The sequence below is a fragment of the Crocodylus porosus genome, unplaced genomic scaffold (genome assembly GCF_001723895.1).
Source record: "Crocodylus porosus isolate Cpor-Errol unplaced genomic scaffold, CroPor_comp1, whole genome shotgun sequence".
NCBI lineage: Eukaryota > Metazoa > Chordata > Crocodylia > Crocodylidae > Crocodylus > Crocodylus porosus.
The window spans coordinates 23,366,569-23,393,495 of NW_017728907.1; positions in this window are offsets into that span (position 1 = coordinate 23,366,569).

Genomic DNA, 26,927 nt, shown 5'->3' on the forward strand with positions numbered 1-26,927 from the left:
TCTGAGCATGCGTCTGTGGGGAAAGTAGGTCAGCAATGATTGACAGCTCCGCAGGTCACCCAGGGGGGCAAGGACTGGGTGAGCCTTGGAAATTTCCACTCACAGCTTCAAACCGCGCATGTCAGTTTAACCTCTTCTGTACTGGCAGCAGATACTCAAAAATTTCCATGACACAGTCTACATAAATCAGTAGTGTGTTGGACCTTTTTTATCTGGTGTGTTAGATGGACGATGCCCAGTCTGGCTGTTGACTGGATCCAGCCAGTGGTCCTAATCTGGGGTGCATGTCTGTGCATGGCAAGGCCCCATCTGGCCACGTGGAGTGGGCTGGAGGGGTGAGGGGTGCAGCCTGGCCCTGATCCTCTGCACAGGTGAAAGGGGCTTATCTTGGACCCATGTGAAGGTAAGAGGCTGAGATCTGGCCCCAATCCAGCCATGTGGGAGGAGGGGGCATGGTCTAGCACTATGGGAGGAAGGGAATATGGCCCAGCCCCAACCCAGCCCTGCAGAGGGAAGGAGGCATGGTCTGGTCCCAATTCAGTCATGCAGAGGGAGATATCATAGCTTGGCCCCACAGGAAATGGGGGTATGGCCTGTCCCTAACCCCTACATGCAGAAGCAAGGGGCATGGCCTATTCCCCATCTGAATATGCAAGCGGAGGAGGTATGGCACAGCTCTAACCCACTACCCAGGTCTTTGGAATTTAACAGCTGGGAAGTGTGGTAGTATTAATTGCCACTGCTCCCCTGCTGCCAGACTTCCTGACCTGTGGCTCACATGCCAATGCTCTATGAGCCACATTTGGCCTGGAGGTTGAGTGACCTTTGTATAAATAAATATCAACTGCAGGAGCAAGTCAAACAAAGTCTCCCATGTGCCACATGAGTTTCCTATTTGTAATTCTGGGCTGAGTCTTTCTCTGCCACTGTCCAGAAATTCTATCCTAGACCAGAAAAATCCTTTCTTATGAAGTTTAATGTGATTCAAAAAATTTAATTCAACAGCTCTGCATTTTCACATCAACCAACCCCCATACCAAAATAAAAGAACAAAACCACAAACAAATGTAAAAACAAATCCCCACCAGGAATCTTGATGTTCATGATAATATAAATATATTATTTCTGTTACTTCTGGGCCTAGCATCCATAGTCATGAAGTGGGATCCTATTGTGCTAGACACTATACAAACAAAAATAGGAGACAAGATGTTTTGCAATTTAAATATAAGACAAGAGGGAACAAAGGGACATAGTTGAAGAAGCACAAGAAACAGTTCTGGCTGGTATGATAAGAGTAGCCATAGCACAACAGTAGGCTCACTGTCAGAGAAAAGCAGTCTTTCATCCACTCTTTCTGCAGAGCTTATATTTTAATTGACTGGTGCCTTTTATTATCCCAGCTATCAATCTTTGCAGAACAGGTCTACCACCAAGTTTCAGGCTGAGGAGTTGCTTCTTGATAGCCTTCAATTTAACTCTTACATTTGAGCATCTGTTGAGGAGCTCATTACCTTGGGCACTGTGCATCCCCACCCAATTCCCTTAATACTTGTCTTTTTATATAACTCCTTTCATGATGTGTACATCATGAAATATACATATTAGGACATGCACACAATGAATAGAATACAGGTATTTCCCAGACTCCTCCATGTTGTATCTGGTGTAACACAGGGTCAAATTAAGGCCAGCTGCTGTCTGGAAAATCTGGAATGACTGGCACTTGGTCATCACTGGTATTTTCTGAAACATTCTGTGGATCAGTGCTGAGGAGGACAAAAGGCAGTATTTTTTTCTAATATACACTCCATGGAATAATCATTGGCAGTCATTCACATGGCAGGAGCTCTTGGCAACCCCCTCAACTTTAGGCACAGGTTTTGCCAAGGTTAGGAGAGAATTTAGGGTGGAACTACTCAGATGCTAAACAGCTGTAATTACAGAATCATGCAACTGCACCTGTGCCCTCTGTTAGGTTGATATGAAATGCATATTACCTTTTACTGTTGTTTTGTTCATAGCAGACACCATCAGTTCAAGTTTTATCAATAGCTGAGCTCCTTTTTTGGAATACCTGTATTGTACGGTTATTGCCTAGAAAAGATTTTAATATATAAATCACCCTCTGTGCCTCAGGATGTATAACCAGCACTCTCCTCTTCATGGTCTAGCATCACAGGCTCATATTTTCAAGTCATTTGAAAACAAATAAAATCTTGAACACTTAGATGTATAGGAGAAAGGGGCAGCAGGTATTTTAAAGATTGATAGCATTTGGTAATGGATCATTGGTTTGACTCATGCTGGATCACATTGGACAACACACTATAAGAAGCATGGAGACACCCTACAGAGGGACAGTTCAAAAAAGAAATGCACTACTGAACTGAGATTTTATGTTTTTGGATTTTTTAAACATTACACATACTTTTAGAATGATTTTTTTAATCTTAGTTAACAAAAGAAAGACATTTCTCTGACCATAGAAGTATTGTAGTTAGATGTTTGCAATGGAAAGTTAGTTTAGAGTTTAGAGTTCAGCTGATTGCAAGCCGCGTTTATTTTGCCATTACCATGAGTAGTGGATTTTCTGTCCCAGACAATCATTTTTTAATAATAAAAGTGAACATATATTAAATTTATTTTGTCACATTATCCTCAAAGTGGATCTATTAATGCAAATAGAGCCTCCTGGAAAAATGGATATTACTGCTATGCACCTTCTGAGGCAATGTTAAATGCTTCTGGAGGAGATCAAACAACATGTTATGTGTTCATTAATAGAGTTTTACTTTTCTAAATCACTGTTACAGATGTTATTTAAGTTTCTTTCCCTTGCTCTTGTTACCTATCTTTTCCAGTCTTTCAAAAGACTATGTAATTATTTCTCTTTTACAATTCATTAGAGTGTCCCAAAAGCTGGAAGTTTTCCAGGTCTCTGTTTTGCTTTTCCATTATTGGCAAAAGAAATAAAAAGGTAAAAAAACTGTAGTGGAACAATGCCAACTGTAACCCATTTAATCAAAAGCAGTTCTTGGTGCAGAGCCTATTACTCATTCATGTTCACATACTATGTAAATAATTAACTTGTAATTAAGAAATATTAAATATAAAAATGCCCTTGAATTGTTCACAGACTTTACTGTTCTCTCACTCTTGTTTTTCATTTTAATTTGATTTTAGACATTCAGATAATCCCATATTCAGGTTACATGAACCCAATGCATTATCTGCAAATGAAGGTAAAATGTTTCAGCTCCATTAATTTTGTTTATGAGCATTACCCTTAATAGTTTTTTTACTTGAAACAGTAGCGGAGTGAGAGGTGAACTTATGTTTTATTGTTAAAAAGTACATAGGATAGTATTTACTGGAAGTAAAAAGGCACCAAGAAAAAATATCAACATAAATTTTCAGTGCGTCTGAAAGTTATCAAACTGGGTTCTGACTGACCAAAATAAAGGTCAGTCTCAATCCTGATTAAAGATGTAGTACTATAGCACAACTCAGAATGCTGTTCATCAAGTAATCTGGTACAAAGCCATATAAGCTTTTAAAGGTAATACAAATAATAATATATTTACCCAGTGCCTTTCAACCTATGGGTATTTCTCAAATTATATGAGAGCAAGAGGTAATCATTACTTTACTGAAATCAGATGAATTGGAAAATGTCAGTTTTATTGTATCACAGTTGCATGAAGGGTTGTTTGTATCAGAATTCAAATCTTTAAGTAAGAAATACATAGATCATACTTCAAATGGCACATATCAAGTTGAAACCCATATATTACATTCACAGCAATGTACAGTAGAAGGGAATAGCAATTAAAACAAAAATGCAATGAATTTTTCCTTTGACCTCATCTACAACTATTTCACTTTTGCTCCCTGAAAACATTTGAGAGGCTGTGTTTTACTAGCAGAAATAGGCAAGTAAAGCAAACTTTAAATGGACATGGTTCAGTGATCAGTGAAAGTAACTTTACACTTATGTAACTACATAATTTCAGCTTTTGGTTAGTTTTCTAATTTTCCAATTATATTTATCTGTTGTGTCCTGTAAGGGTACTCTTTCAGAGGACAAATAAGAAATACAAAATGCAACGAATCACACTTTATTGTAAGAGTTAAAGCTGTCCATAGTATTTTCTGTCTGTTTTGGTTTACATGAATTTTAAGCATAGCACAACAGTATTACCTTTAGGAGATATATTTGTATGGAAGTATTATGTAAGTAATCTGACCACAACATTTTCCTAATATGAATCTTCCTAGCATTCAGTTTTCAAATACCAATGAATATAGCCTAAATGTTAATGAGCATTTGTTCATTGTCACTGCAGCAATCTTAACATTAATTCAATAGTGCATGCTTAAAGAAATGTTTTGGCATATAGTTTTACTTTCTTTAGTTTATATTTTATTTTAAAAAGAAATGAAAGTCTGAATGTGAAAGGTAAAGTTTTGAGTACTCCAAGAAGAGATAGTCACTGCTGAGTTTCTAGAAAGATCATGGAGCAGGTCTTAAAGGAATCCATTGTAAAGCATCTGGTGGAGAACTAGATATCAAGAACACCCAGCATGGATTCACCAAAAGCAAGTCATGCCTGACCAACCCGATATGATAAAGTGACAGGCTTTGTGGAGTGACTGTGATATGTACTGACTTCAGCAAGACTTTTGACACTGCCTCCCAAAACTTTTTCATTAATAAGTAAGGAAATACGACCTAGATGAGATTACTGTGAAATGGATACAAAACTGGTTGGATCATTATATTCAATGAGTAGTCCTTAATGGTTCAATGTCTAGTTGGGAAGCAGCAGAGTAGGGTACCACAAATATCTGATATAGGCCCATTATTAGTTAATAACTGTATTAATGATTTGGATGATGGGATCAAATGCATGCTTAGAATTTCTGTGGATGACACTGAGTTGGATGGAGTTCCAGATACTCTGCAGAGTAGACCTAGGATACAGAATTAGGGTAGACTGGGGACCTAGTCCACTGTCAATCAAATAAGATTCAACAAGGACAAGGGCCACGTCCTGCACTTGAGATGTAATAACCACATACACAAATACACATTGGGGAATGACTGGCTGGGCTGCAGTGCTACAGAGAAGGACAAGGCGATTATGGTGGACCATAAAGTAGTATGAGCCAACAGTGTGCTCTTGTTGGAAAAAGAACCAACAGCATCCTGGGTTGTATTAGTGTTCCTTGCAAATCCAGGGAAGTAATTTTTCCACTCCATTTAGCACTGGTGAGACCTACCCTGGAGTGCTGTGTCTAGTTTTGGGTTCCACATGTCAAGAAAAATCTGGACAGTTTGGAAAAAGTCCATGTCAGAACAATAAACTAGGGGCCTGGGAAGCATAACTTATAAGTAAAGGCTGAAGGGACTAGGGTTTTTTAGCCTAGAGAAAAGAAGACTGTGGGGTATTTGATAATAGCCTTAAAGTACCTGAGGGATGATTACAGAAAGGATGGATATAGGTTTTTCCTTTTTCCAGTAGGGTACAGGACTTGGAGCAATGGCCTCAAGCTACAGCAGGGGAAATTTTGGTGGGAGATTCGGAGGAACTTTCTATCTATGAGGGTGGTCAAACACTGGAACAGGCTACCTAAAGAAATTTTGCAATTTCCATCTTTGGAAGTTTTCAAAAATAAGTTAGAGACATAACAGGGGTGGTTTAGTCAGAGATGAGCCTGTCTTGGGCAGGAAGATGGACTAGATGCCATTGTGAGGTCCTTTCCACTCCTACTTTCCTAGAAGCCTATGATCCTATGTTATAAAATGGTTAGAAAGCAATAAAGGCTTCCTAGCATTAGTACTGAATTCAGTGGGCTTGATACCATTGACTTGAAATGCTTGAGACCATTTTTTTCCTAAAATTAATTAATTATGGTTGTTATGGGCCAAATCCTTTTACTATTAAAGAGTTATGCAAAAAAATCTGCTTTCACAGTAAATATTCAAGCTTCTGAGATGCACAGTTTTGTACGCCTAACAAAGTTCAATTGTACCACACGTGGATTACTGGATTCTGCGAAAATATTTTTTTGATTAGTTAGAGTTCACACCAGTCTTCTGCTACTTGGTGAATTTCAACTCCCCATCACAGATAAGTGCTACAAGTGTGAATGTCTTTGCAATCAGAACAGGACACATTATGAACAACATTTTTACAGTTGCTCACACAGAGTATTTTTAAATATCTGTACACACTCTAGAGCTAGCAATTTTCAAGTTGCAAACATGGTTCAGAAGTCACATCACTTTTTCTCACATATTCAGAGATATTTTTGTCTCCTTTGCACTCACTCATACTTGTGGGAGAAGTCATAATTCACTTCACACTGTCAGCACTATTTCTAAATAGTTTTCACTCCATTAGGAAGTAGTCTCTTATACTGTAAAACCAGTTTTTTCCTTGGCTCCTTTCCATATTATAACTACAACCTTTAAAAGTCACATACACACAAAATTTCTCTGTTGCTTTTCCTTCAAAATGTACATTATTGCACATGTGCAAGGACAAAAATTAATTTTGTAAGGTTTACCTGCAATCTTTACTCACAGTACTAACTTAAATGAGTAATTCCAATGCTTTCAAAGGACCCACTTGCATAAGTCGGAACTGCTAAGGGAAAAACAATTAAGATTTGCAGAATCCAGTGTTCTTATTTTTGACATGGCTATCTTCCCACTAGTAATAAACCATGCCATATAGAAGACATGATCATTTCCAGATAACAAAGAGAAATGCAAAAGAAGCTTTAAAAACAAGGATGCTCCTCCTCCCCCCTCCTTACCTTTATGTAAATGATTACATATGAGGAAAAAGTGGAGAACACATTAAAGATAATAGTGAAGGCTTTCAAATATAACGGCACTATATAATTATCTGACATTCTGGATTTTTAACATTTTAAAATGAGTGTGTAAAGAAAGAAAAATAACACGTCTACAGGACTGCCAGAATATTTGATGCTATTTTCTGTTAGATGGCTGGTAAATTAATATCTCTTTTTATCAGCAGATTTTTATTAATCATATTTTACATTCTTATATACATGTGGAGCTTAATTTTGAACTCTGAGCACAATTTATGTGAGCAGGCCCATTGCAAACAAATGGATTATTGCATCAGGAAATGCTATGCAGCATAAGGGTTGCAGAATCGAGCCCATAATTTTCTATTGTTTTTTCTCTTATCTCACTTAGTAGTTTAAATCTCTAACAGGTTATACCATCAATCATACTTTGATATGCACTTAAAATCTACTTTAACCTGCAATATGTTACAAGCAGAACAATTACTTATGAACTGAAATATGCATCTCACCATATGCTGTCAGCAAGGGTATATTAAATGCCTAATACAAATACTCAAATAATACCAGATAAAAGGCTTCTAAGTAATTGTTAAATAATAGTAACTGCAAATGCCTTGTGTAATTATAACAATTTCTTATTTGTTTTGGAGAACAAACTCCAACTGAACATAATTAAGCAATTGTTAATATTGCAGACTCAGCTCAGGAAATGGGAAAATAAAGACATCATGACTGAAATATCTCTATAAATTAGGGGTGAATTTATATGTATTGCTATGGGGGTGAAAAATTAGTTTTGTTTTAGTTTTAAAAACATTATCATTGTGAAAGAGATCCTGGGGTCTCAGTAAGCAGAGAAACACCAACTTCCTCCTTACTAAGGCATGCCCTGTAGATCTAGAGCAGGCACCTACTCTGGACCGATTCAAGAAACGTTTGGATGCTTATCTTGCTGGGATCTTTTGACCCTAGCTGACTTCCTGCCCCTGGGGCAGGGGGGCTGGACTTGGTGATCTTGAAGGTCCCTTCCAGCCCTAACTTCTATGAAATCCATGAAATCTATGAAATCCTGGGAATGTGTTTTGGCAACTGTGGAAACTCCAGCTTTCCCTGTTTATTGAGGCATGCCCCAGAGATTCTGGGGGCATGTCTCTGTAAGCAGAAAAAGCTGGCAGATGTTTCCAGGGCCTAAGGTACCTGGTCCTACTTGATTGTTCTTGGGGTGCACAGTATTGGGCCCCTCAAATCCCTGGAACATCTGTTCATGGAAGCTGGAGAGCCTGGGTAGCCAAAAAGCATACTCTTGTGCCATAAGGTAAACAGATGCCACTAGTAAATAGTGGTACTATTGATACTCATTTCTTAACATTACTGGTTTTCTCTTTTTTTCCTTGTGACGTTCCCCATTCCACTTTTTCATCTCTCATACTATGATCTAGACCCACTCAAATCCTGTTGAACACCCCTGGTTTTGTAATGTTTCCCAGTCTTTCTTTCCCTGACCTCCATCCTGCTTACTTGTGACTGCCTGTACGGGCCGTCTTAGGGGAGAAGGCAGGGAAGTGGAAACCTGCCTGCCTGGCCCACATCACCACTGCTGACAAACAGCATGGTACCTAGACTCCTGGAGGCCCTGGGCAAACTTTTAGTATCAGGGCCCCCTTTCCAGAGATAATGATAATAATAATCATTATTTTCACCACTTTTGGGCCTCTTTTCTGTTTGGGCCCCAGGCAGAGTACATGTTCACCCATGCCTGTGTTCGGCCCTGCTGTCAAGCTGCTTCTCTTCTCCAGGCTGAGCCCAACTCAGAGAGCAGCAGTGGCAGGCACAGTAGGCAAGTTAACCCTTCCCTGCTTGCTCTCCTAGAACAGACAGCACAGATAGCCACAAGTAAGTGGGTGGAGGGAGCAGTGGGGCAGTGAGTAGGGATCTGAGGAGGGTGTGGGGGTGCAGTGGGCCTGATCTAGGCCAGTGGAGGGGGCACAGAGGTGTTTACACTAAGGTGTGGCCTCAAGTGGCTACACCTTAGCGTAAAACAAGTTTGGTAACACAGATCAGAGATAATCCTGTTCTGGAATGGTGTAACTTTCAGCTACCTAATAAATACTTAAAACTAGTTTCAGGTGTTAATGTGTAGACAGTGCAAATATTAAGGTCTCTAGGAACTACCCAACATGCTCTTGTAACAACTCCCTTGTATCCTCACAGAAGAGAATTAGAAGTTTCTTTATACTCAAATTCTTCAGAATCTGTTGCTTTTGTTCAAAACACAGGAAATATATTATTATGTCTGAGGGTGGGTTCAAGGGGCGCGGGGCATAGACAGAATACGTAGAGCTTTCTCCAGTACAAAAAAAACAATAAGTATTTTTTATTTCCCGCTTTAGAATGAGTGGAGAACCTACTTTAAATATTGTGCTATTTCTCCTTTCTTCACATCTTCTGAGAGTTCTCTAATTCGTATGTTATTTCTTCTGTCATCATTTTGTATGGCCTCTATTTTCTCTGTGATCTCCTTACCTATTCTTTCTTTCAGGTATCTTGATTTTTTTTATTTAGATTTAGTGCTGATTACAAATGTTCCTCCTTCTTTTTCTCCAAGTCTCTAACCCTACCCAATTGTCTTCTATTTGCAGTGCCACATACCACGTAGCCCAGTGCTCTCTGTGCTTCAAGGGTCCGAGCATGTGCTGTGCTGGATTTTTTTTTCCCCACCAGCCTATTCCAGGGTTAAAAAACCCAAAAAAACATTGGGAAATCCCCGCCCCCCCAAAATGGAGCAACACATGCTCAGCCAGCATGTGCTACTGACAAGTGGAGCTGGACTGCCCAGAGCTGCTTTTTGCTGCCAGCCTGGCTCTGTGTGGCAGAATTGCTACGGATGCAGCCCCAGAAGGCCCCCAGGATGCCAGGAAAGTCTGCTGGTGACAGCCCTGTGCTGCCCCCAGCTTCCTTTACCCCACCCATGACAATTTGCCATGCAACAAAGTGCATGTGGCACAGGAGTTCCCCAGGGACAAGAAGCAGTGGCACAAGGTGCATTGCCACTACTTGTCCCTGGGGAACTGAATGTCCATGCGCATCTGGACACACCCTTTGATTCTGTAGTCCCTGTGAGATCTTCTGAGTGAAAATCTTCCAGCAAGTTTGTTCTGGAAGACTAGCTTTTCAAATTGATTCCCTTTACCTAGAATACACAAACAGGGGAAGTGCTTTTTGAAAAAGAAAGGTGTGGGCGGGTGTCAGGAAATAATGATACTTGCAGACTGTGCCACATCACCCTTGTACCATATTGCTTCAAGCAGTTATCTGATCTAGTGATGTCATGTAACCCCTACCTGATTCTTTTTAAAACAACATTGAGATGGTCAGATATCACTTGATTCCAGGAGTTGAGGCTTTAACATCAACTAAAGGAAGAGTTAGCAATTCTAACTTCCTCTATGTATAAAAACTGCAGTTTTCTCACAGAGGCAGCATGTCTTAAGTTTCAGTGAAACGTGTTGAATTATTACATCATCAGAATGGATATAGCTAAATTTACTCACAATCTTTAGACTTTGATTTCAGGTCTTTCACTAGCCTACTTCCTTTAAATACATGTAGCAGCCACAAGATGGCACTATGCCCCAGAACTATTAATAGAAAAAGACACGGACATAAAATTAAATTATAGAAAGAAAAAATAAAGAAAAATATTAAGTAGTGGTAATATCTGAAATGAATATGCACATTTAAACACAAAGCAGTAGAAGCCTAATGAAAATAAGCAAAATATAACTGCATGGAATCTTTTCAAATAGCATTGTAGGAAGAGAGTTTTATTATCATAGGTAATAAAAAACAAGATCACGTTATACAGGACTCTTACCTGTGCCATTCACATTTCCATGGTCATTAGTATAACAGTTTAATCAATGTTAATTGCTAATTTTGTCTAGAATTAAACTGTCTAGGCAACTTTGCTGTAGTCAACATCATGTGTTTTCATTAATTTATTCACTTTGAATACAATATACAGCAAGTTTAGCCTTTTGTTCTGTTCATAAATAATTTGTGAACCATTGATCCAATGAGTAGAACTTTAAAGAGAAGAATAATGAATAAAGAATAACAATGACTAATGGCTAATCAATATCCTGTACTAATTTATGTAAGATTAATAATTCATTCTATAATTTATGAAATTTAGGGAATTTGCAGATAATTCTTGCAGATGTGCCCCTTACCAATGGACATCCAAATGCAGAAATAATGCATAGTAAATCCCAATTAGCAGTGTCACAATTAGCAGTGGAACAAAGTTACCATTCCTGGTAGCCCTGATCCAGCAAAATACTTAAATTATATGTGTGGTCTTATTGACTTCAATCAGACTATTCACATGCTTAACACACATGGAATTTTCTATCAGTTCTGTGTAGATACTTACAAATCAAGATAGACAAAGATGTTTCCTTAAATCTAAAGAAAACTTTACCCTTGCCCAGATGAAGGATAGAAGAGTATGAAGCACTAGATGAAGAATTGTCCCTCATAAAAGAAGAATTTCATAAACATTTATAATTTTGTCAATTATAGTCCTACATATTGAGCAATTACCTGTAAAATTAAAATGCCCGAGCTGCTGTAAAATGTCATCGTTTCAATAAAGTCAACATTTCTTACCAGCTGAGAAACTAGCCTAAAGTGAGTTATTAATATTTTATGTGCCTAATAAAACAAAATAGCTGCCATAAACAGCCACTATTCAGTTGAATAATTACAATGCTAAATTTAAATTAGTTAGGTTAGTCAAATCTAGACAGGAGTATGAGGAAGTTTGGAAGTATCTAGCAAAAGATACTAATTAGGTAATAGGGCAAATGCAATTCAACATAGACAAATGCAAAGCATTGCAGCACTGAAAGGAACTTTTTGAGGTTTTCAGATCCATATTTTGATAAGCTATGAATTAACTAAGAGCACTCAAAAGAGAGACCTATACATTGCTGTGAACAGATCAATTAAAACACTTGGCTGAAGTCAACAACGTCAAATAAGTAATCTGGCCTGTATTTGGAGAGCAATAGAAAACAATTAAAATACAGGAAAACAACCAGATTAATGTGCGCAATTAAAAAAAATACTGTCTCTGTTTCTGGCAGAAGTGAAGCATTAGGCATGTGGTGCTGTAGCCCACTTTTAAACTTCACCAAGCATGGAGCCAACTGTGTACAAGTCAAGTATAGGGGGACAAAAACTGCCATACTGCCATACCAGAGATACAACTATTCCAGCACCCTTTCTCTAACGGTGGAGAGTACCATTCTCAGGTACCTAAGAGAACGGTGCAAGAAATCTAACAGTAAACAGGAAGAATAGTTTTGTTTATTGATTTTTATAACCAAGCAACCATGTGCACTTCAAGTATTATCACTGAGTAAACAATATGAAATTTGATTTTTTGCAAATATTGAAGCACGGTACTTAAAATCTGACCTTCCAAAATATCTGTACTAATGAAACCTAATGATTCAAATATATGTGGTAACGCAACAGAAAAAGGTTGCAAGTGAATCAAAATTGGGTTTTCTATGTTTAGTTCATGATCACAGAAGATATGTTGGCCATTCAGTACATTTTTACACTGATGTTAAGTTATGTAAAGTTTTCATTTCAAAACCATATTTCTTTGGCCAATATTTCATTGTGTAGGTTAACTAAATTTGTCTTGAAATTTGTCTTGACACAGCTTAATTACTTTTAATAATTTATTCTGCTTATGAGAATTATCCTAACTTTTGAGTAGTGAAAGATGATGTGTAGCTATTAATTTATTTTACCGTATTTGTGAATTACCAACCTATCTGTCTTCAAAAATCTAAAGACTTCAATCATCCAGTTCTACAAATACTAAGCTAATGACAATACATTTTAAAATTATCTCAGTATATAAAATAGTCCTTACGAAAATCTGGGAAGAAATAAAAGTTAGAATGTTAAGCACTAAGTAGGAAAAATGAAATGTAAGAATAGAAATATATTTGAAGTTTGTTCCAAAAAGTTGGATTATTCTGAAGCCTGAACCATTGAAAAGTGACAAATGATCTGACTAACCTAGTATTTTCACTATTTTAAACTTAAATGCTTTTTTTCCTGAAACATTTGTGTTTTTCCCTTAAGGACAAATGGCATGGTATTTTAAATTGCAGTTTATTGTCTTGCATAATTTTAAAATTGTTGATGTTTTAGATAAAAATATTTAAATCACCAATGTACCATATTTTAAAAATATAGCACGCACCTTCTCTTGCAAAGGCATAATAAACAAAAAGATATTTCCTTGAAAATACTAGTAAGTAATTTCATATAGCAAGTTAGAAAATTCAAAAGGAATAATTTCTAAAATACAAAATACAAAAAAGCCTAAAAAGAAGAATAAAGAAGAATGTGAGCTTTGTATATACTTCATATCCCTCATTGCAATATTGTGGCATGTAGCCAAGAGGGAAACACTAGCAGCTGCTCCATTAATCCCCTAGCCGCTGCTACTCACAAACTCTGGCAAACAGAAGCTCTTTACAGGCTAGTTACACATTTCATTTTGAGCTGCTCAGATGTTGATCAGTGTTAGTGCTAGCTCAAATTTGAGGCAGTCACACCTTGAGCGTGTTGAGATGTGCAAGGACATTTGGTTCCCTAGGGACAACTAGCAGTGGTGCACCTTGTACCACAGGTACTTGCCCCCGGGAACGCCCATGCCATGCATACTTTGGCATGCAGCAAGTTATCCTAGGGGCAGTAGAGGATGCTGGGGCCAGCACTGTACTGGCCCCAGCAACCTTACCTGAGATCCTGGGGGCCTTCTGGGGCTGCAGCCATGGCAATCCCACCAGGCAGAGCCTGGTCAACAGCCTCAGTATGATTCAGGGTGGTTTGGCTCCGCTTTTTAGCAGTGCATGCTGCATGAGTGTGCGCTGCTTCAGGATTTCTTTTCCATAGTTTGTTTTGACCCCTGGGTATCCAGGAGTCAAAAAAACCTGCAGAAAAAATAATTGGAGCAGTGCATGCTTAGGCAGCATGCCCTTGCAGCACAGACAGCACAGGACTGTGAGATATATGGTGCCGCACAAGTGTTTCCAGCACTACATACAGCACAACTGCACTCATTTGGATTTGCTCCTTAAGGCTAAAAACTATCTCTAACTGCCCCTCACCCATATAGCTGTGACTTGGTACTAGAGGGCTGGCAAGCAGGGGCCTGACTACCAGCTACAAGTGTGACTTGCCACTAGACAGCTGCTGAGCCAGGACAGGCTTCTATCCCTGCTCTAGGTGGGTTGTGTGAGAGATGGGTTTGGGATGGGGCCAGGAACATGAAGCTGGGAGGCAGAGAGTTAATTGTATGGGGTGGTAAATATAATGGGAGGTGGAAAGGAAATAGGGGTGGAGGAAGATGTGATGAAATAAAGGTAGTCAGTCACTGATGGGCAAAATAAAAAGTTGAAAGAAGCATTAGTTTAAACAAGAAGTAAAGAGGGAGTAAATTAAAGAAGGTCTTATGTTTCAGCAATTTGGGATTTGGGACTGAGGTGTGGAAGCTGCTTCCTTTGGTGCCTGGGAGATAAGAATAGCTCTCTTTTGAGAGAGCTATTGCTTTTGCCCTGGGAAGGAAGCCCTATATCATAGGGACCCAATCCAGCCTATTATCTTGTTCCCTGCCACACCCCACCTAGATCCCACTCCTGGACACGACTGTGCCCTGTGGCCTGGCTAATTGGCATGGTCTCTGCAGGTTGTTTGCACACCCTGGGGAGTGGGAAGATCAAACCCATGGGGGTGTGAGGGGAATTGGCTTGGTGCCAGAACTACCCTTGAGCAGAAGAGTTCAGAGAGTAGAAAGCTTGTCTACACAGAACAGGAAGGTAGGCAAAGGGACACTATATCCTGGGATGCTGGAGGACTGCAACTTGGGCAGCTTATTTATGGGGAGTAGCTACACATTAATACAACATGTGTTGGGTAAGACAGATCAGAGATAAACCTGTCCTTGGAGTGGCTTAACTTTAAACCACCAAAAGTGTGCTTAAAATTAGTTTCAAATATTAATGTGTGGATAATTCATGGTTTAAGAGCTCCAGGAGCTGCCTAAAATGAATGTGTAACAAGGCCCTAAGTAAAAGGCTCAGTCCTCGGGCCCACACTGTTCAACATCTTCATCAGCGACTTGGATGAGGGAGTAAAAAGCACCCTGTTCAAATTAGCAGATGACACTAAGGTGTGGGGGGATGTGGGCACACTAGAAGGGAGGAATAGGGTGCAATCAGGTCTAGACAGGTTACAGGGGTGGGTGGATGAGAACAGGATGGGTTTCAACACTGACAAGTGCAAGGTGATGCGCCTGGGGAGGAAGAACCAGCACCATACCTACAGGCTGGGGAACTCCCTTCTTGTCAGTGCAGAGGGAGAAAAGGATCTTGGAGTCATCTTTTATGCTAAGATGAACATGGGCCGACAGTGTGGGGACATGGTCAGGAAGGCCAACCGTACCTTGTCATGCCTCCACAGATGTATCTCAAGCTGGTCCAAGGAGGTGATCCTCCCCCTCTATGCGACACTGGTCAGGCCACAGCTGGAGTACTGCATCCAGTTCTGGGCGCCGCACTTCAAGAGGGATGTGGACAACATGGAGAGGGTCCAGAGGAGAGCCACTCATATGATCAGGGGGCAGCAGGGCAGGGCTACAAGGAGAGGCTTAGGGACCTGAACCTGTTTAGCCTCCACAAGAGAAGGCTGAGGGGGGATCTAGTGGCCATTTACAAACTAATCAGAGGGGACCAGCAGGCATTGGCTCAGGCACCCATGAGCATTACCAGGAGTGACTAGAAATAACGGTCACAAGCTGGCAGAGGGTAGATTCAGACTAGACATCAGGAGGCACTACTGTGTTCTTCTGATATTAAAATGAAATGCCACTATATATAGAGAGATCAGTTGGACAATCTTTTATTGATATATTTACAAGTGTAAAGCAATTGGGAGGGGATTGAGGGAGTTTGTGGGTGGGTGTAGGGCTTGTGGGGGTGAGGTTTGTGGCTTGTACAGGGGTGGTGACTTGGGGATGTGAGTGTTGTGGGTGGGTTGTGGGGGGACTGTGGTTGTGGAGGGGTTATATAGGGGTGCTGCTCAGGAGGGGTGGGTCCCCTGCCCCCACAGAGGGTGTAACCCCCTACACAGCACACAGACTTCCCCCCAACAGGGCCCTCATGTGCCCCCCCCATAGGTCCCACATGCTCCTCTGCAGGGCCCTCATATGCCCTCTACAGGGCCTTCATACATCCTCTCCATAGCCCACATGCCTCCCCACAGGGTCCCAGCCCCCTCGCAGGGCCCCAACTCCCCCAGAGGGCCCACAGCTCACCCTGTAGCAGTAGCAGCCATGGGGTGCTCAGGGCCCACTGCTGTCAGAGCTCCCCCATGGTGCAGCACAGCCCAGCTGCCTCAGGGCCGGCACCACTTACGTGGCCTATTGAGGGTGCAGCCCGGCTTGGCATGGTGCTGCATGGGGCTGTGTGTCTTTCTGCATCCCTGGGCCATTTGGGTTGTCACCCGGGGGATGGTGCCACTCGTGGAGACTGCATGTCATGCCAGGCCAGGTCCTGCTCTGCAAAACTGACCTGGCCCAAAGTCATGTGGGGCCCATCAAGGCAGGACCCGGCTCAACATAGCACACGGTCCCTGTGAGTGGGGCCAGGTCCCAGGTGACAGCTGAAGTAGCCCCGGTGCTGCCTGAAGCTGCACAACCCCGTGCCACACTGCGCCACACCATGCCGTGCCCTGCCATTCCGGGTCCTGGCTCCATGGGTCCCAAGTTCCATCACCATGCCAAGCTGGGCCAGCTCTGCAACCGGTGGCACAGGCACTGATGACTCTGAGGTGATCGGGGCCACTCCATGCTGTGCCATGCCATGGGGGGGCTCTGGCTACAGTGGGCCTTGAGTGCACCACAGCCACTGTTGCTGTGCGGGGTAGGGGGCTGAGGCCCCTGCAGGGAGGCCATACCCCCCAACCACTGCTCCCACCCTCACACAACCCCCATGTATGCACAGCCCCCCCCCAATCCCCTGGCCCCCTAGTCCCTACTTAATGGGGATGGCACCTGGGTCATAGCTTTGCATTGCTCCTGCTTGTCCCAGCATGTGAATGCAGTATGCTAGGGCAGCAGGGGGCACCATAGAGATGCTCCAGCCAGATACCAGAGTGTCTCTGGTCCAAGGTCCGAGCCCTCACTTGCCTCAGGACATGGTGGAGAACTGTTCCCTGCACCACTTTTTTTCCAGGGTGTTTTTATTTGATACCTAGAAATCCAGATATCAAATTTTGAGCCTGCACTGCACAGGGAAGATTTTTTTGTTCTCAGCATGCCTCTTCTGGTGTCTCAAAAGGCACGTGCAAGCTCATCTGGATGCACCCTGTTTGTTCAAAGGAAAAAATACAATATTGAATGCTATTTTTTTTATTTTGAAGCATGAGATAAGATATTAGCTCATGGTGTCATCTTCCTTAAGGTCAAAACCATTTGATTTGATCATTGTACTTGCAATATATATTCATAGCCAGTTGCTACAGCTTTAGTCATATGAGACCAAAGTATGCAAAAACCAAAGTATTCAAAATAACCACTCTTGACGTTTAGTACACTGGCAACTGCTCAATCCTTGCACACACTAAGGAAAACCTCAGACTGCACTGGATATCTTTGCAGAAACCTATGGATCTTCTCAAGAAAGAAGGCTGAAGTGCTCTGTCAGGCTTTTCTGGGCCATGAATGTGATCCTCACCCTCAAATTACCATTGAAGGAAAGTGAGGTAATTAAGCACTTCCTTCACCTCGGTAGCCACTTGTCTCAGAAAGTGAACATGAATGAGGAAATCATATTACTATACTGATGTTGTAGAGTTTCATATACCACTGGCACTATAGAGATAAATGATGGGACTGCTTCTGAGGTATGCAGATAGTTCATTGTGAGGTTTCTAGCATTCCTTAAAATGAGCTAGAGGATATGGCTTCCCAAATAAGATAAGCATTTAATTTTTAGCAAAGCAGACTGTCACACATCCAACCACTAGATGAGGAGACTCTCTGGCATTAACAGGTTCCAGCTACTACAACTCGATAACTCCATTTTTATTCATTTTGACAAATTATTGCATATCTGTTATTTATTTACTTCAATGCTTTGTTTCTACTGCAAATCTGATTGTTCCACAAGTAAATAAACAACAAACTGAACATTAAATTTTCTTTTTTCTCCTCTATATTTTCTTCAACACAGGCAAACAGCAGGGAACAGCAGCGAAAAAAAGTCAAGGCCTTCTAACAAGCTCTTAAACCTCCAATTGTAGATACTTTAGGAGCAGGACTTGGCTGTTAACTTTTCTTTTATGGTATTTCCTTTTTTATTACAGTACCTTTGTGCTTCAAATTACATTTGTTCAAGATTACTATTCTGTATCAGTGGGCTGGAGAGAAAAAAACTTCAAATGTAATGCAGAGATTCAAATATCAGACAATATTTAGTGATTTATTTAAAAAGGGCTGTCCAATTCATTCTTTTACTAAAATATAAGTCTGGATTTATGCTAAAAATTCTGTCTTTCCCCATAATTTGTTGAGTACTTGTGAGTCATGTGAGTCATATAACTACAGAGATCAACTTCTTTCCAAACATACAACAAGTCCCTATGTTTAAACTCTGCTTCAAAGCTAATAAATAGTAATACTACTTTGTATTTAAATAGGCCTAAGAAAGGAGTGGAGTCCTACTGAGAGAATTGCTTCCTTTTTCTATATTGATGGAACCCAGTTGAATGTTGCAAGTGTTTGGATCTGTGGTTATGGTGGTAGTAGGGCTGCTATCTATGTCATTGTTCTCCTTTTCCAGCAGCCGCTGCCTAGTACATTAGCAAATAGTTCAGTCCTAACTTAATGGTGTTACTCCTGTAGAAAGAATTTCAGACACTATGGTAATAAAGAAAGCAAAGGATTTGATCCTTAGTAATTCCAACCCTCAACATTATAGATTAATATTTATAATATATATGGTGTCTGCTAAGTAAGTGTACATTCTTTCAATACTCATTATTCTTTCTGTAAAATGTAGTCAGTCATGCATAGTTGTACATTTCATACAGACATAATACCCCTTTCCTGCATTTGAAGATATTTTTGAAAGCCTTCAGTCAAAGTTAACTTCTAGAAGTTTTCTGGCTTTAGCATTTTTAAAAGAAATTAAGATTTATCGTTTAAGTTTTAACAGTCTGACTGAAGGCAGAGAATGTTTGTTGATTTTATTTATTTTCCCTGACACACCACAGTTGCTGTTCATTCTACAGATGATAAGAAAAATGAGTGTTCAGGTTTCAGAGAGACAAACTAACAAAGGGAGTGGCTTCTGCTACAAGGATCATAATTTTTAGTTTGTGAGATGGCTTCCAATAAGGTACATGACGCATTTGTACTTCACAGTTCAGTGTTAGAAATGATAAAAGAAACCAAACTATAATGATTTTGCAGCCTAGCAATATGCATATGTGTATATAATTGTCATTAGGAAGTAAGGAATCTGAAACTGCACCCTTCATAATGAATGTGAATTCAAGCTGTTTTTCAACCAGGTGGTGAGACAGAAAGCAAGAGGGGGATCTGCTCTGGAAAAGAGTACCTACAATGATTATGCTTGGCTGGTTGGAGCCTAAAGATATAATGTGATAGGGAATAATGAGAAGCCAGAGTCAATTTAACCAAGTGCTGTGCTGAATAATGAGGAAGAAATGCTATTAAATCTCTTTCTCCATGAGGTATTATCCCCAGCTGCCTTTTGTATATTCAGGGAAGTGAGTTTTTCAGAGGCTTATTCTACTTGTCCACCACCACTACATATCTAGAGCCTGGTGGCAGCGAACAACTAATTTATTGCAAAATCTCTAAAAATTGAGAAAGGTACTAAAATGTGACTTTATCACAGGCTGGTACATAAGGCCCAATTGGCATCTGTATTTTTTGTCTCCACATATATGATTGTGGAGGTTGTTTCCTATCATTTACAATTACTTTTAGGAATGTTTACTACTAGTACTACCCATGCATAAAACTACACTATGGGCACAAAAATGCCTTAAAAGGGTGATTTTAGGCTATTCATACCAAAGCTTGATACCTGCAAAAGAAGGTATCAAATTTAGGTGTGAATAGCTAAAGTGCCTTAACGCATATGTAGATGCGCTGAGGTGCATTAATTCTGTGTATGTCAACTGACTTGGGACTAACTTTAGTTAACTTTAGTCTCAAGTTGGTCTGCACACCACGTTAATTTGCCTTAGCACATGCACGTGTAGACACCTTAAATCACCTTAATGCACATTAGGCAAATGCACATTAAGTTTAAGCGCATGTAGAAGCATGTATAGACATTCCCTATTATACTTATATAATGTCTAGTTACAGATAAAAATTGGAACTGGTCTAAATTCATAATTCCTATTTTGCAAGAAATTATATTTCAAAATATATTTTCATTACAAATAAAAATGAAATAAAATGCTTTCTGTGAAACAATTTCCAATAAAAATATTTTGGAAAATATTCTGCTTTGGAGTTTTAATATGTCATCTCAAATTTTATTTAAGAGTGATTATTCATGTCATTTTTATAATTTTGATTATTTCATCACATGTTAGTGGTAGAACAAACTATTTTACAGCTCTTCATACATCTATATGTAAGTGTTGATTTCATTTTTAAAAGATATGACAGACAATGTGAGCTGAACATGTAAAAAAATTGAGTAATAGCTGAATGTATTATTTCCTACTGTTACTGTGTTTGTATGAAATACAATAAAATTAACAAAATGTAGCAAAAGAAAAGCTTACAAAATTTGAAACAACTTTAGAAATGCCAAAACAAAACAAAAAATATTGTCAAAATTTTCCCCCAATCCTCCAAGGAATGTTTGTTGAAATCCATTAAAAACTTTGGAAAACATCAAAATAATGTTTTCTCTTGAAAGCCTCTAATGAAATTTTCCTACCAGCTCTAATATAATTTTCATTTCATTTCTGCATAAGATAAATGCAACATTGTTTTCCCCCTTACTTATCCAAAAATGTCAGGCAGAAGGCCCAAGCAAGGTGTTACCTTAGAAACTAATATGGAGGATTGCCAGCCCAAGAATGTTTTTTACTGCCAGTTTACAGACTTTTTACTGAACACCAAACATTTTTACAGACATGTTTTTACTGACATATGCTTTACACAATGTAAATGCATCTCTTCTGCCAGGCCCTACTCTGCTGCCAGAGCTGTTAGAAGAGCTGGGTTCAAATGTAGGGATTTAGCACAATAAAAAATAAAAATTTTGGTTATCAGTAAAAAATTGCAGTAAAAAACTTCTTAAGTTAGCAACCCTAGTTGACTGCAACAGTGGTTTTACACCTGCACCACAAGCCCCCTGCTCATCCTGACACAGTGATGCCTCTGATGGCACCCCAGACCCAGCTTTACTTCTAATGGTCCTATTCACCCTGTCCCAGCACAGATCCCCTAATAAGTCTATTTGTGACTCAGCACATATTATAGGCAGCCAATGGGACTTCACCAGCAGCAGCAGCAGTGGGTGCAAGGAGAAGTTTACAAAGAACTGAGAGAAGGCGCCCTTCAGGCTACAGACACCAGATGGTACTGTTGTGCTCTGTCTGTCCTTCAAGACTGATCCAGCTTCTTTCTGAACAGGGTTCTTCAATTAGCTCTGGCTGCTTACAGTTTTTACAGATGGTACACTTTTTATGGACATTATGGACAGGCATTTTTATCTCGAATTTTTACTGACAGTCTCAAAATAAATGGACAGTTGACAACCCTGCTAACATATTTATAAATGCATAAGCCTTTGTAGGTGATAGCCACAGTCATTCATAGCACCTGATAAAGTAAGCTGTCACCTTCTAAAGCTTATGCATTTCTAAATAAGTTATTCTATAAGGTGCCACCCTTCCCTACCTTCTGCCTAACTTCAGACTAGCATAATTAACTACCTCTCTCTATGCAAATAAATAAAATCAGTATCTGGAAACCTCAAGAGCCATTACCTATTAAAGATCAGAGAAGGTAGCCCTGAGCAATTATTCATCTACCCCAAGGATTCATGGGAAAGACTTGCTGGCTGCCATAGGTCTTTTTTTTTCAACATATACAGAAGGCTGTTAGAAGGATCTTTGGAGTGTAGTAATTTCTGATAAAACCTCACTGAAGCCATTTGATTTTCCACAACCCTCAGTTAGTTTAGTCAATACCAGACTGGACCTTTAGTAAAAGGAAGTGTTAGAAGTCTAATTCTCAGTGTGCTAGTGGCAGTCAGGAGCTGAAAGATATGAATGGTATCTTCTAGAATTTGGAGCCTGGATGGGGGAAAACAAAATGAGTCAAGACAGCATTTCCCAAATCTTTTTAGTGTAAATTGACATAAGGGAAATAGCAGTGGCAGCTGATGTACAGCAGGTGCAAGAATGGCAAAAGTAGGGGGGTAGGTACTTATTAGTACCATGATTGCCCGCTTCCTCTGTCCACCCGTTCGGGAAATGCTGAGTTAAAAAATGATTAGGGGACAAAATGAAGATGTCAAAATAGTCAGAAATAAAGGAGAATACAAAAAAGAAGAGATGGAAATTCAGAATAGAGTATGTAACACCTTATAAATGGTGAAAGCAAAAAAATATATATGATGTGGAATACAAGCAAAAATGTGGTGATTAATGGATTCAAGAGGCATACAACATAGTTTGAGTGATGAAAAAGAAGATGAAAATACTTAGGATCAAATTTAGGGGTGATATTGAAAAAGTGTATGGGTCAAGCTTTTTCACATGCAACCAGCACTTTTAGATCTACTTATGACTTGTTCTTTGTTTCCTCTATAGTCTCTTTTGATCTCTGATTGTTCACGTTCTGGCTTCCATTAACAAAAAGTCACTTTGAAAATAATCTAATGAAGAAAATACCTCATGAAGCAAATGTTACCATACTTTCATTAAGCCTGTTGTCTCCCACTCTTACAACAATATAAACTTCTTGAAAGCTCAGCAATGCAGTTTTCCCTGAACATCTAAACTCTAATGAAAACTATAAGCCAATGAATGCCTGAGTATTTATTTGTTGCTGCTCCTTTGTACATTGATTGATCCACCTTCAATTAAAACCAATTTAAAGACTTCCACTGACTTAAAAGGGAGTTGAATTGACCTCCAGCAGCATAAGAGGCAAACCACAATGAGTCTGCAAATGAGACTAAGCCATCAGGTTTCTGCAGTTTAGCTGTCGTATATATTATCTGTCATGTTTCTGCACAAAAAAGCCAAAGCATTTCCAACAACCTTAAAAGAAATAATGAAGTAGTGTAAAATAAATAGTTTAACTGAGTAGAAAGCTGATTCCACTCTAGGGTCAATCTCTGCTCTCAGTATGAATGGATATATGACTCCTGTTAGCTTTCTATAATCTTTAACACACAACTTTATAAGAAAGTATGAAGGTTTTCTTATTAAAAAAAAAATATATTATGTGTAAGGTAAACCAATAACATGTTCATGACAAGGCATTGATAAAGACACACCATCATCTCCCTTCCTTAGTATCTTATGATCTTTATGTTATTAGGGTTTGAATATATCCAGATATTTCAAAAAGGTCTTAGGTTTAAACCATCGGCTTTGAAAAGTATATTTGCTGAACTATCACTTCAGCACAGCACAGCACTAATCTCTGAGTTCTCTGGAGTCTTGCACAGCTGCAGTGTAAGTTTTATTTTTATATTAACACTACAGCTACATCCCAAGAGGCTGCATGTGCAAGTGTGGAGTTTAGTACTAATTATGTATCAATAGAGTTTGGCTTTAATGTTCAATAATGTATTGACTGGCTTTAGCTGAGCTGTCAATATGTCTGAGAAAGTACTATGCTTGCCCATTGCAATGTGTGAAAATTCAATGCCTCCAAGAATTTTTATTCCTCTTCTCTGTTGACTCAGTTTGCTGTCCTACATCTTTTGTATGCTGGCCACAGAAGGCAAAGCAATAATACAATTCTTCCTTCACCATGTATTGAGAGTTTCATTTAAAAAGAGCCCTATAGGCCAATGCAGGAACAGTTTGCTCCATCAAAAATAGTGACTGAATTTTAAAATATTGGGAGCAGCAACAGGGAACTGCAGAAGTGATCAATGCCTGATTACCAGTAACACTATAGAAACAGAGATAAAGAATTAGGATTTCCAAACAGGATGAATAAGCACTACTGTAACTGAGCATGAGGGCAAAGGTTAGTTGAAGTGTTTCCTACACTTCAAAAAAGGTTTATGTCCTAGCTTTTGCTTGTTTGTTCAAGTACCACAAAGTAAAAAACTATCAAGCTGAATTTTGGTAAGCTGTTGCTAAAGTCACTGCAGCTAACAGGAAGTTATTGCTTCTAAACTGCATACACTCACAGAGACACAAAGGGTGTCTATACACATGCTACAGGGTGGGGAAGGGAGGTGGCATTTTAATTAGTGCAACTCTTGGGAGTTACTCTAATTAAAACGTCACTGTGACCCGTGTATTCTATGTCCCACATTTCAAAATGGCAATGGAGGCACTTTACTAAAGCTTGTTAGATGAGGTTTAGTTAAAGCACTCCTGCCACCAATTTAAAATGCAGATCATTGAATCGTTGATGTGAACCTTGCTGTAATGTTATGAAAAACCCAGCTTATCAAAGATCCATTCTCCATCTTCAATACAGGGAAAGCTTGGGTCTATTAAACTTCCATAAGTAGTGGCTATTTATTAGGAATGAATTTCATAGTTGTATGAAACCATTTTTTATATAAATAGCAGAAAGCAGCAAACCAGATTAATAACTAAGGAACCTCCTGCCAGATTTCTTGCTTAATTAAAACTTTGTTCTTTTCATTCTATAAAGTGAATAAAAATATCCAATGAGAAACTACTGAAAAGCTATTTTTTGTAATACTGAAAATAAATAAATAAACAAATACATTATCGACTAACTGACCTTTCTGCCAAAAGGGGGATCCCCACAACTTGAGGAACAGGAGTCCTATGTCCCTCCTCTGCATGGACTACAAGGTGGCAGTTAAAGCCATTTCTCTGCGCTTGCAGTCCATGCTGATGGATGTGATCCATCCCAACCAGACATACACAGTGCCCAGATGTTCCATCTTTGACAAACTGTACCTGGTTTGGGACCTCCTGGAGCTAGCATACCAGGAGAGTCTGTCTTTTCCCCTCCTATCCCTGAAGCAGGAGAAGGCATTTAACAGTGTGGATCATAGGTACCTCACAGACATGCTGTGGGCCTTTGGTTTTAGGCCCTGCTTTGTGCGGGCTCTCCAGGTGCTGTACTCTTCTGTAGAGTGTTTGATCAAGGTGAACAGGACCATGACAGAGCCCATCCCATTCAGGCAAGGGGTACATCAAGGCTTCCCTTGGCCTTTGAGCCCTTCCTTGTCCTCCTGTGGAGGTGGGTGGCAGGGTTGGTGCTCCAGAAGCCACAGGTGCAGCTGGTCCTGTCAGCGTATGCCGATGATGTGTTCCTTGCAGTCCAGGAACAAGATGACCTGGTGCTGGTGGAAACCTGCCAGGTATTGTACATGGTGGTCTCCTCTGCCCAGGTCAAATGGGTCAAGAGCTTTGACCTGACGGTGGGTGCTGGGTGGCAGGTGGGCTCACTACCCCCTGTGCTCTGTGGAATCCACTGGCACATGGGATCACTGCTGGGGTCTATCTGTCCCCCATGAACCTCTCCCAGCTAGAGAATTGGTACCAGCTGGAGGCAAGGGTAGTGGAGTGGCTCTGGGCATGGGCAGGACTGCTGAGGTGTCTTTCCCTGCATTGGAGAGTTCTGGTGTTGAACCAACTGGTCCTGTCCATGCACTGCCACAGCTTTCACACCCTGCCGGTGCCCCCTGATGTCCTGGTTGAGCTCCAGTGATGGGCATTGGACTTTTTCTGGTCAGGATGGCACTGGGACACTGCGGAGGTCCTGAGCCTCCCATTGCAGAAGGGCAGCTAGGACCTGGTTTGCCTGCACAGCCAGGTCCTAATGTTCTTCCTTCAGGCCCTGTAGTGACTATTATTTTATGTTGGTAGCAGTGTGGCACAGGGCTACCTGAGATGAGCCTTCTTCTGCTACTTTTGGGGGCTCTGGTATGACTGGCAGCTCCTTGGCCTGTGGGGCATCTCCCTGCAGGACCTGCAAGGGCTGCCAAAGTTTTACCAGGACCTCCTCTGGGCCTGGAGGCTGGTCTCTGCCTCCAGGTCCCCTGCAACACTCACCCATGGAGCCAACCTGCTTGATATATAGCAAGAGAGAGAGAGCACGATCAGCTGGGAAATGTTTTACTGATATATTTACAATTCTAAAGTAATTTGGAAACCTACCAGTGTCTCTGTTGTCATAATAAAATAACTTCTAAATATCAAAATGTTTTGGTCTTTGCTTTTGGTTTTCTTATCATAGAACAATTAGATATCCCCTGACCCCTTCACTAACTAGGAAGTGGGGACAGCTACCCCTGAAGCCACAGCTCCTGCCAGCAGGTCTCATCCTGTCTGGCAGCTAGGAATGATAGTTGTGTAATGGGGGGGATGTGGGAGGGGGGTAGGAAGGGGTGTGGGAAGGATGTGGATGTGTGGATGGGTATGGAGGGATGTGGGGAAGTGTGGGTGTGTGGAGACTATGGGGTGGGACTGTTCAGGAGGGGTGGGTACCCTGTCTCACCACATGGTGCAGCCTCCCCCATACAACACATGGACTGCCCCCCTCCTGCAGAGCCACAGCCCTCCCCTCAGAGCTCCAGCCACTCTGCAGGGCCCCAGCCCCCCCTCAGGCACTCTTGTAGCTCCCTGTGCAGCATCAGCAGCCATGGGGTGTTCAGGGTCTGCTGCTGCCACCCCCCCAAGACAGACACAGTCAGACATACAAGCACCCTCCGCACCCCCCCACAGAGCCCCAGCCATCCCCTGCAGGG